Source organism: Canis lupus, chromosome 35 (assembly GCF_048164855.1).
Source record: "Canis lupus baileyi chromosome 35, mCanLup2.hap1, whole genome shotgun sequence".
NCBI classification, from domain to species: Eukaryota; Metazoa; Chordata; class Mammalia; order Carnivora; family Canidae; genus Canis; species Canis lupus.
This window is the reverse complement of record NC_132872.1, coordinates 2,196,988-2,208,966: the sequence shown is the minus strand read 5'-3', so window position 1 is coordinate 2,208,966 and position 11,979 is coordinate 2,196,988. Positions and strand designations below refer to the sequence as shown.

The 11,979-nt window shown below is 50.3% G+C and overlaps 1 protein-coding gene across 1 annotated transcript in view; it reads right to left on the bottom strand.

Moving 5' to 3' along the window:
• TNK2 (tyrosine kinase non receptor 2) overlaps window positions 1–10,152 on the bottom strand; it is a 42,748-nt gene extending 32,596 nt beyond the window's left edge. Inside the window, exon 1 of the mRNA XM_072812205.1 lies at window positions 9,942–10,152. The gene's annotated coding sequence lies outside the window, so the exon portion shown is untranslated. The remainder of the gene's footprint in view (window positions 1–9,941) is intronic.
• Window positions 10,153–11,979: the final 1,827 nt, after the last annotated feature.

Below are 11,979 nucleotides of genomic sequence, written 5' to 3'. Positions count from 1 at the left end.
AGGGAGCCCGATGTGGGACTCTGGGATCACACCCTGAGTCAAAGGCAAATGCTCACACGCTGAGCCACCCAGGCGTTCCTAAGAGAAATTTTTTGAATGGCAGAAGTCTCTAGGATGGGAAGAAGAACTACAACAAAACTTTGGAAGTTGGAAAGCAGATGGGCCAGTGACAAGAGGGAGCAGACTTGAGAAAAATCATTAACTCCCAAGAGGAGAAGCAGCTGACTGACCCCAGAGAATCCTCAAATGGCCTGGGAAATGGAAGCCCCAAAAATCTATACAAGAAGTGGTGGCAGAGAAGTGCTAAAAATATAGAGTATTACTTAAAAGCTATTTAAGAAGCCATAAGACCCCCTTAGACTCCTTCCCTATTGGGTGGCTATCCCTCTACCACCCTGCAAAAGCCAGGGATTTCCCTAGAAGGGATAAATGGGACCTCTCAACTGGACTGTGGGTTTGGAGAATGGGGGGCAGGGAATGCTGGGGGAGGAGGGAGGTGTGTGCTCTATCCTAAACAAAGAAAGCACACCTAGATGTTGACATCCCAATTCCCTCCTCTACTTGCTCCTGGAACATGAAGCCAAGCTTCCACCTCTTGGTAGGAGATAAGACTATCTTGTCTGATGACTCTGACCAGGCCAAGAAAGATATAAAGATACCGACACCAGGAGTTCCCAACAAATGGCCCATCCCAGGTCACCACACAAAGAAGCTCCATCGACAAGTCTATCCAGTACTGTAGTTTCTTACCCTTTGGCTGCAAACAGATAACACAAAATTACCAGACACCCAAGGCAAGCCTCTAACATGGAAGAGAGAATGCAAAATACAAAGAAAAAAGCAACCAAGGGGAAACCAACTATGAGGGAAACTTAAGACAAAAAATACTCATTAATATATATTCAGAGAGATAAGATTTTGTATCCACAAAATAAGCACAAGACATTATTAGGGAGAAAGATCACAAACACAGTAGGTGACAGACAAAATTCAACAGATCCATCCCCACCCCACCCAGCAGAGTCTGGCCCACAGCAGGTCTCATTCATAAATATGTTAATGGATAGATGAGGTAGTGATTCTCAAGCTTTAATGCAAATACAGATCACCTGGGATCTTGTTAAAATGCAGATTCAGATTCCACGGACATGGGGTAGGGCCTAAGAGTCTCCATTTCTAACAAGCTCCCAAGTGACACGTGTTGGTCCAGTAGACCTTTATAAAGCAAGGACCTTCAGGAAGTGCTCTGTGCACTGGCGATGCATTAAAATCCTCGGAGCTAGGGGAGTGTCAACGTGTAGGCCCCACTCGCTGAGGTTCTAATCAACTTGGCCGAGGTGAGACTGACGCGTCGTATCTTTAAAGCCTCTTCAGATGAATCCAGACTGGAGTTGAGAACCACTGCTCTGGAGAAAGCCTGGAATCATGCCAATCACTTGACCTGGCCAAAACAGTCCTGTTCTCACATATTCTCTCCCATTGTTGACACTGACCACTTTGCAGAAGGCCCTTCTCATCATGAACATCAGTCTCTGGGACTACTTATACTCACGATGCCTCTCAATTCTAAGTCCCACTAATGTCAGTGGATGGAGAAATCATTCCAATGAATTCCCAAGCAATTCATTCTGAGAATATTCTCCTTATTAGATGCTCACACATATCTCAACCTTCCTAATTTCTTTTTTACTCCGGACCTTAAAACTATCAGGTTAAGCCCTTTTAGGGAGGAGTTTTTTTGGGGTTTTTTCGTTTGTTTTAGTGAAATGTGGGTATTTCCCTATCAAAAGTCCTAATTCATTTTCCCAATGTTTCTATTACTAAAGCTGAATTTAGGAGTTTTGTGTCTATTTCATCCTTGCCACACATGGGGTACAAAATCACATCAATAGAGAGGTGCCTGGGTGGCTCATTCGGCTAAGCATCTGCCTTTGGCTCAGGGTCATGATCTCAGAGTCCTGAGTTTGAGCCCCACATTTGGGTTCCCTGCTCAGCCAGAAGCCTGCTTCTCCCTCTCTTTCTCTCTCTCTCCTGCTCCACTCCCCCTGCTTGTGCTCTCTTTCTGTCAAATAAACAAAATCTTTAAAAATAAAATAATATCGGGCAGCCTGGGTGGCTCAGCGGTTTAGCGCCGCCTTCAGCCCAGGGCATGATCCTGGAGTCCCAAGATGGAGTCCCACATCAGGCTCCCTGCATGGAGCCTGCTTTTCCCTTTGTCTGTGTCTCTGCCTCTCTGCCCGTCCCCTTTGTGTCTCTCATGAATAAATTAAAATAATAATAATAATAATATTAGAAATTTACTGCTATCAAAATTGCTAAAATTACAATAGAAGGGATGGAGCATAAAGTCCAGGTCTTCCAAAATAAAGAGCAAAAGACAAAAGATGGCAAACAGGAGAAAAAAAAAAAAAAAGAAATCCAGATGATCAGTGTAAGAAGGTCCAATATCTAAACAAAAGGAGCTTGGGGGAGGGGGGAATGAGGGAGGAAAAAGACCAAAATAATACAAGAAAACTTCCCAGACCTGAACTACAAGTTTCCTAACTAAAAGGGTTCACTGAGCATACAGCACAATATAAAAACAGACCCACAGTGAGCCAAATAATTAGGAAATCACTAGGAAACAGAATACTGGCGAGAAAGAGAAGATCTTACACACTCCAGAGCAAGGTAGAGGGTACCGCACAGGTCCCACACAGGATATGGAGTGACTTCAGGCTTCAGTGTTAACTCTAGAACCTAAAAGCAATAGCTTCAAGATGCCAAAGGAAAGCAATTTCCAACCTAGATCTTTATATTCAGCTGACTGAGTATCAGGCTGGCAAGGTCTCCAAATAATCTCCCATCCATACGCCCTTCACTCTCAGGAAGCTACTAAAGGACAGACTCTACCAAAACCAAAGAGTAAACCAACAAAGGGGAAGACATGCACACAGGAGATCCAACACAGAAGAGCAGTGAAGGAGATGCTCAAAATGCTGAAAGGAGGTGCCGAGAGGACAGCTAAGCATCTGTGATAGAAAGCAACCAGACCATGTTGCTGCAGGGCACAAGGCTCTGAAGGAGACTTCTTCAGAAAAGTACGTTTGATAGAACACCTAATGGAATTGACATCTTGAGAAATGTAGACAGCTACTGGAATTTGGCTAATTAAAAGATGTGCAGAAAGCTAAGCAAACAAAAGCAACTCCAGGGAGAACAAAAAATTGTGCAGGACAAGAAAATTCATTACAGTTTACTACACCATAACAATATAAACATAGAGAGTAGACAGAAAGGAAAATGAGACACTTCTAGAGTGGACAGACTGAAAAATCAGAAGGGTGGCAATGAGGGAAATAAACTCAAATTCTCATCTTGGCCACGATGGAATAACGAGGATCAGATTTACTCTCCTGACTCCAAAAACAACAACAGAAGATGGACAAAATATACAAAATGGTTTTGAAGACACAAGATATCAGGGAACAAAAGACAGTGACACCTATCACAAGAAGTCAGCCCTATGGTTGAGTTTCCAAGCTACAGCACAGAAAAGGGAACCAGTCAGACCCAGAAGACTACACAAATTGAGGAAATAGAGCCGAGAGTCTGGGGAGTCTCAAGGGGGCAGAGTTCACAGAACAGAGCATCAGAGAAAAGAGTACAGTCTGTAAAGGGACTCCTCAAGTTTTGTTTTTTTTTTTTTTTTTTCAAGTATTTAACTAAACAGTAATCATCAAGTCTGTAAAGGGACTCCTCAAGTTTTTTTTTTTTTTTTTTTTTTCAAGTATTTAACTAAACAGTAATCATCAAGTGAATGTGCAGAAATTACCCAAGGCTGGGGAAAATAACTATCTGGATTAGCAATAATGCCTGATGCTCACAGGCCTGAGAAAAATGCCTGTTTCCACCAAATGGGAAAAGCTAGGCATTGGGTAGAATTCAGAGATGGGTCTTGCTTCGGCAGGAGAATTAGTAGCCCTACATTGAGCATAGTTCTGGTACTACCTAACAAGTCTTAAAAACAAAGCCTAAGATAATGAAACTGTTTCCAACTCACTGCATCCTAGAATAAAGCTCAGAAATAGTTACAGAAATACAAAAAGCACCTAGCAAAGAAATCAGGTAAAATTTACACTGTCTGGCATCCACTAAAAAATTATTAAGCATGCAAAAAAGCCAGAACTGTGACCCATAATGAGGAGATAAAGCAATTAATCAAAACCAACCTAGAGGGATCCCTGGGTGGCGCAGCAGTTTACTGCCTGCCTTTGGCCCAGGGCGGGATCCTGGAGACCCAGGATCGAATCCCACGTCGGGCTCCCGGTGCATGGAGCCTGCTTCTCCCTCTGCTTATGTCTCTGCCTCTCTCTCTCTCTCTCTGTGACTATCATAAATTAAAACAAACAAAAAAAAAAAAAAAAAAAAAACAAAAACAAAACCAACCTAAACCTGACACAAATGTCAGAATCAGCAGACAAGGACATTAAAATAATTAAACATCTAAAAATCACTAAAATTATTACTATAAAACTGTATTACTATTAAAAAATAGGTGTGTTTGTATATGTTTTTTTTTTTTTCTTTTTTAAAGTTGGCTCCATGCCCAGTGGGGAGCCCAGTGCAGGGCTTAAATTCATGACCCAGAGATCAAGACCTGAGCTGAGATCAAGAGTCCAATGCTTAACTGACTAAGCCACCCAGGCGCACCTAAAAATATACTTTTAAAAAGAGTGTAATTGGGACACCAGGGTGGCTCAGCAGTGGAGCATCTGCTTTTGGTTCAGGGTGTGATCCTAGTGATCCCAGAGTTCCAGCATCGAGTCCCACATGGGGCTCCCTGCGGGAAGCCTTCTTCTCCCTCTGCCTGTGTCTCTGCCTCTCTCTCTCTCTCTATCATGAATAAATAAAAAAAAAAAAAAGAAATGAAGCACTAGAAATAACTATATGGGTAAATAGTTAAGATTTTTTTTATTATTTAGATTTTTTTTTTTAAGATTTTATTTATTTATGCATGAGAGGCACAGAGAGAGAGGCAGAGACACAGGCAGAGGGAGAAGCAGGCTCCATGTAGGGAGCCCAATGTGGGACACGATCCCGGGTCTCCAGGATCAGGCCCTGGGCTGAAGGCGGCGCTAAACCGCTGAGTCACCAGGCTGCCCTATTTAGATTATTTCAAAAGATAAATTGACTGTGTAAACAAAAAAAAGATCAGTATAGTGTAGGTTTACAACATGTATAAGAGTAATTTTTGACCAGAATAGCAAAAACAGTGAAGAGAAATAAAAATATAGGTTTTTATACCATTATCTATTTATACTACTATTATTATTAAAGGATAGGTATTTATATTTGAAGGCAGACTATAAGTTAAAGAAGTATATTATGAATCCTATAGACAGTATAAGAAAACTGTCCTCATAAACATAGATGCACTGTTAACTATGGAAACAAACTGGGAGTTGCTGGAGAGGCGGTGGGAGAGTGGACATTAAAGAGAGCGCAAGATATAAGGAGCACTGGGTGTTTTATGCAACTGATAAATTACTGAACTCTACACCTGAAACTAATGATTCATTATATGTTAACTAATTGAATTTAAATAAAATAAAATAAAATAAGTGCAAAATTCTTAAATTCTCTAGCAAAGAGAATCCAACAATGCATTTAAAGAATAATACATCATGACAAAGTGGAATTTGTAAAAGAAAATCCTAGAATCACAGAAAAAAAAAAAATTTTACAAAAGCAAAATAGGAATAGAGGGAGCTGCTTCAACCTGATAAAGATCACATATGAAAAATCTACAGGGACGCCTGGGTGGCTCAGTGGTTGAGCATCTGCCTTCGGCTCAGGCCGTGATCCCGGAGTTCCAGGATCGAGTCCCACATCAGGCTCCTCGCGGGGAGCCTGCTTCTCCCTCTGCCATGTCTCTGCCTGTCTCTCTGTGTCTCTCATGAATAAATAAAATCCTTAAAAATTTTTAATTAAAAACCTACAGCTAACATCACGCATAATGGTGAAAGACTAAATGTTTTCCCCTGAAGATCAGGAACAAGTAATCTTATCTTCTATTCAATCTTATACCAGAGGATATAGCCAGTGCAATTAGACAAGAAAAAGAAAGAATTATCAGGCATAAGGATCAGAAAGGAAGGGGGACCTGGGTGGCTCAGTGGTTGAGTGTCTGTCTTTGGCTCAGGTCATGATCCCAGAGTCCTGGGGTCTATTCCTGCATCCGGCTTCCTCTGGGGAGCCTGCTTCTCCCTCTGCCTATGACTCTGCCTCTGTGTCTCTCATGAATAAATAAATAAAATCTTTTTAAAAAAATCAGAAAGGAAGGAAGAAGTAAAACTGTCTTTATAGCAAATGACAAGGCAGTCTATGTATAAAATCCAATGGAAACTACAAAAAAGCTACTAGAATATATTTAGAAGGTGGTAGGATTCAAAGTCAATATACAAAAGTCGGTTGTGTTGGGCAGCCCCGGTGGCGCAGCGGTTTAGCGCCGCCTGCAGCCCAGGGCGTGATCCTGGAGATCCTGGATCGATTCCCACATCGGGCTCCCTGCATGGAGCCTACTTCTCCCTCTGCCTGTGTCTCTGCCTCTCTCTCTGTCTCTATGAATGAATAAATAAAATCTTTTTAAAAAAATCAGTTGTTTTTATATATATACTAACAGCAAACAACAGGAGATTGAAATTTTAAAAAAAGACCATTTTATAGCAGCATTACTGACAATAGCTAAAAGGTAAAAGCAACCACCACCAGATGAACAGAAAACAAAATGTGGTATATTAGTCTAAAATGGGTTTTACAACGGGTTATTAGCCTAAAAAAGAAGGAAATTCTAACACATGCTACAACATGGATGAAACTTGAATATATTATGTATGGTAAATGAAAAAAGCCAGTCACCAAAGGACAAATACTGTATGATTCTATTCCTATGAGGTATTTAGAATTCATAAAGTCAAATTCATAAAGACAAAATAGAGTGTGGTTCCAAGGGCTGGGGTGGAGGGGGAATGGAGAGCTACTGTTTAATAGGTACAGAGTTGGGACGCCTGGGTGGATCAGCGGTTGAGCATTTGCCTTTGGCTCAGGGCGTGATCCCGGCGTCCTGGGAAGGGGCTCCCTGCATGGAGCCTGCTTCTCCCCCTGCCTGTGTCTCTGCCTCTCTCTGTCTCTCATGAATAAATAAATAAAATCTTTAAAAATAAATAAAATTAAAGAGACTGATCATATCAAGTGTTTACAGAGTGGATGAACTAGAACTTTTTTAAAGAGTTTATTTATTTATTTACGTATTTATTTATTTATTTATTTATTTATTTATTTATTTATTTAAGAGAGTGAGACAGCACAAGCAGGGGGAGCAGCAAAAGGAGAGGGAGAAGCAGGCCATTATGGAGCAGGGAGCCCGACTCAGGGCCCCAGCCCACGACTCTGGAATCATGACCTGACCTGAAGGCAGACGGAGCTTAACCAACTGAGCCACCCAGGCGCCCCTGAACTAGAGCTTACTTTCTTTTTTTAAAAAGATTTTATTTATTTGACAGAGAGAGTGAGGGAGCACAAAGAGGAGGAGTGGCAGAAGGAGAGAAAGAAGCAGGTTCTCCTCTGAGCAGGGAGCCCAATGGGCACCCAATCCCAGGACCCCGCGATCATGACCTGAGCCAAGGGCAGATGCTTAACCAACTGAGCCACCCAGGTGCCCCCCTGAACTAGAACTTTCATACACAACTGGCAGGTATGGTAAAACAGTACAACCACCTTGGAAAACAGCCTGGCAATTTCTTTAAAAGTTAAATGTATCCCTACTGCATGACTCACAATTCCAGTCCTAAGGATTTACCTAAGAGAAATTAAACATGTCCATAGAAAAACTTACACATAGGTTCACAGTAATAATCCTTTGTTCGCAATAATTCTTTGTAATAACCAAACACTTAAAACAACCCATCAACAGGAAAATGGACCGACTGCGGTATATACATATAATGGAATGTTACTCAGCAATAAAGAAGAATGAGCTGTTGAAATACATAACACGAATGAATCTCAAAATGACTATGCTGAGTGAAAAAAAGCAAGGCAGAAAAAGAGCCACACGCTGTCTGATTCCATTTACATAAAATTCCAGGTAATCTGAACTAATGTAGAGTGACAGAAAGCAGACCAGTCTGTTGTCTGGGGAAAAGGGACAGCAAAGGAAAGACACAAAAAACTCGGGGTGGGGGTGGGGGGATAATAGGTATATTCATTATGTTGATTGTGGTGGTGGTTTCCCAGATATGTACATCGATTAAAACTTATTAAACATTTTCTAATCACTGTATGTCGCCTCAATAAAGCTGTTATTAAAAACAGAAAGAATAAACACTTCGTTTTCCAGAATAAAGCACAAGGCAGAGGATACTCATGGACTCGGGGAGCAGAGGGCAAGGTCTGGGAGCACGGACACCTCCTCCCTGACGTGTGCGGCCACCAGATGCCCCAAGGGATCTGAGCCCTCTGCACTCAGGGCACCGCAGGAAAGACCAGGAGTCACTGCACAGAAACTGAAGCCCAGAGTCATTCTCTTGCCCCAGGAGGTTACACGCTAGCAAGTGGTTTAAACCCGGATCTTTGCTTCTCTTCCTCCACCACAAATTCAAAAAAGCTGATCTGCAATAGGATCAAGATGTACGCCGCGGGTTTAGAACAGGCCACTCTCTCGGCTGGAGCCAGAGAGCCAGAACCTGTCTGGCCGTCCCAGAGGAGCCAGGCATCGCGGACACAGCAGCTGAACTTCCGGCAGGAGTGTTTGGGGTGGCAGTGTGACAGGCAGGCGTGGGACGACGCTGACAGTCGGTCTGGGGTTTGCATGAAGGAGCGGACTAACCGGCTCCTCCAGCACAGCCCAGCAGCTGAGGGCCTAGGGCTCCCGACAGGAGGGGGCTATTTCCACGACACAGGCTCAGACAGGGGTCCGGGGGCCAGGGACTCAGGGACCACTCCTGCAGCTGAGTCAAAGACAGGACCCAGCGGAGGCTGAGGCGGGCACCCGCCCGGTGCCAGGGAAGGGCTGAGCGCCCCTAGGAGGATGGGGTGACCGGGCCAAGCAAGCCCTCCGGGCCAAGCACGAGCAGGCCTGGCGCCCAGGCCTCGGGGGAGTCAGCAAGAAGCCAGGTCGTCCCCAGCCCTGCACCCCCCACCTCTAGGCCGGGCTGGGGCTGGCCCGCACTGGCACAGAAGCCACGGCACTGCCCAGCCGTGGGCCCACCTCCTCCGGGCCACGCAGGATGCCCAGAGCTCAGCAGCACAGACACCCCATGCTCAGCCGCCGCTTTCGGGGTGGGGGCCCTGAGAGCTGCAGCAGCGGGAGGCGTCACCAGTACTTCTGCCCTCTGCCCCTCCTCACCCTTGGCCCTGGACCCTGGGCTATTAAGCAGCTGGGACCAGAAGGTGTGACTGGAGGTCAGGCTCAAGTGCTCAGGTCACCAGCCACCACCCTCCTGTCACCCCGGGTCACGTGGCTAATAGGGCTGCTAGATAAGGTCCCCGCGGAGCGATGCCGCCCCTTCCCTTTTACGGAGTGTGTTTTGAAGACCTGAGGAGACCTGTGCTGGTTGCACCCGCCCAGCCCGGGCCTGGAGGCGCCCCACCGACAGGGGCAGGCGGGGTGGGGGGGGGGCCACTGCCTCCTCTGCGGCCTCCCGCCCAGGCCCGGCAGCCACCCAGCAAGTCTCAACTCCAGTCTAGACTCCAGGAAATGCCCCATCACTCCGGTGGGCACTGCCCGCTGTCGGGGGAGGGGTCCTGTCTGGCCGTTGGAAACCGCTCGCTCCCTCCGTCCCTCCCTCCCTCCCTCGCCAGGTGCAAACCGGAGCGCGGGCCGCCCTCTCCGGCAACAGCTGCAGCCCCCGCTTCCGCACACCCCGCGTCTCGCGCCGAGGGCCACGGGCTCTCCTTACCTGCTGCCCTGGGCCGCCTCCCTGCAGACGCAGCTTCGCTGGGGTCCGGGCCGCGGCGGCCGCCGACGATCCCGGGCGGCGGCTCCCGCGCTCCGACCCCCGCGCCCCTACATCGCGCGCCCGCCGCGGCCCTGGGAGCGCCTCCGCGCGGGGCAGCCGGCCTGGGCGTCACCACCTCCGCCTCCGCCGGCGCCTCCGCGGCCTGAGCCCCTCAGGGCGGCCCCCTCCGCGCCGGGCCCCCTCCTCCGCCCCCAGGTGCGTCTCCTGCACGGCGCGCACCGCCTGCCCCTCCTGCACCCCGGGCAGCCAGTTTGCTTCCTGCACCCCCAGGCGCCCCTCCCCCTCGGGCCCCCGGGGCCCCACGGGCCGGGCCCTGCCCGCGACCTCGAGCCCCCCGCGGCAGCGCTCCCAGGACGGCGCCCCGCGCTCCGCGGAACTTTCGGGCCCCTCCGCTCGCGCCCACGGGCGGTCTCCGAGCTCGGCGAGCGGCCCGGGCTGCTGCGAACGCCGGCGGCCGCCCTCCCCCTGCTCCTGCACCCCGGCGCGGGCCTCCCCGCGCTCCTGCACTGCGGGGCTGCCCCCGCCCTCCTCCTGGTGCTGCCCGCGGGGCCCCAGCCCCTCCTCCTGCGCCACCGGCCAGCCCGCCGAGCCGGCCCACCGCGCCGGGCGCCCGCAGCCCGCGCCGTCCGACGGGCCCCACCCGCCCCCCGGGCTGGGCTCGCGGCCGCGGCCGCCCCGCTCCTGCACCCCCGGGCCCACCCCGCCCTCCTCCTGCACGGCCGGCCCCGCGCCCCCCTGCTCCTCCACGCCGAGCCGCAGCCCGCGGAGCTGCTGCGGGCCCCAGCTCAGGCGCCCGACCCGCTGCGGCCGCTGCTCCGGCAGCGCGGGGCTCAGCCCGCCGCGCTCCTCCTGCGCCGCCCCGCGCGCTCGCCTGCCCCCGAGAGGCCGCGCGGTCCCGCCCCTCCAGATGGTGCCGCCCCCGCCGCCCCCCGCCCAGCCCCGCCCCGCCCCTCCCCGCCGAGCCCCGCCGAGGCCGCCGAGGCCGCCGCGGGCCGGCGCCCCCGCTCCTCCGCCCCCGCCGCGCCCCGCGCCCCGCGCCCCGCGCCCCGCGCCCCGCAGGTGCAGCGGCCCCGCGCGCCCGCCCGAGTTCCCGGAGCCCGCCTGCGCCTGCGCCGTCCGGGGGGCGTGGCCCGCGGCTGGCCCCGCCCCTTGGGGGGCCGGGCCTCGCTGGCTCCTCCCCTCGCCTCTCGCGGGTGGAGGGGAGGGCGGGGGGCCGCCACCCACCCCCCTGCTTCACTGGGGGGCTCCCCACCCCAGGCCCACCTTGAGAGGAGAGATGGAGCCGACGGCAGGGGGGTCACCCTGAGGCCGTGCCCTCGCCCCGGCTCCGTGAAGGAGCACTGAAACAGGAGTCTCCAACTCTCAGCAGCAGCAGCAGCAGCAGCTCCACCGCGCTGACCTCCCATGGGACACTGTAAAGAGCCCCTTCCAGCTGGTCTCAGCTGCTGTGTTTCTGAAACGGAGAGGTTGATTGGAAAGTCTCCAGGGCCACAGTCAGGGGAGTGTTTGTTTGCAGACAGGGACTCAAGTCCTCAATCTCTCTGCGAGAACCACCCCCCCCCCCCAAGGCCTGGAAACCTGGGACACCTCCATCCTTTCCCTGGGATCAAAGGAGGACATTTCAGCCCGGGACAGGTGGTTTTAGGCCGCTGACACTTCCTTCTGGGAACGCAGGCGGAAAAACGTCCCTTCCTCCCTCTTGGGTGCTCTCCTCCCTGCACCCACAAGGAAGGAGAGAATTCAGAGCTCCCAGGGACCCCACAGCCCTCAGACCAGATCCTAGCTAGTTGAAGGCAGCCTTAGCCACGGCGCCTAGAACCCTGTTACCGACTACCTCATCCATATAATGGGCACAATAATAAAACAAGTCCAGAGAGAACTGTCCCAAGGATAGGACATCAAAGAACTGTGTAAGGATGGCGCTTAGAGCACCCCTGCTGTCCAGCATTGGGCCCAAGGGCCCTGGCCAGAAGGCAGT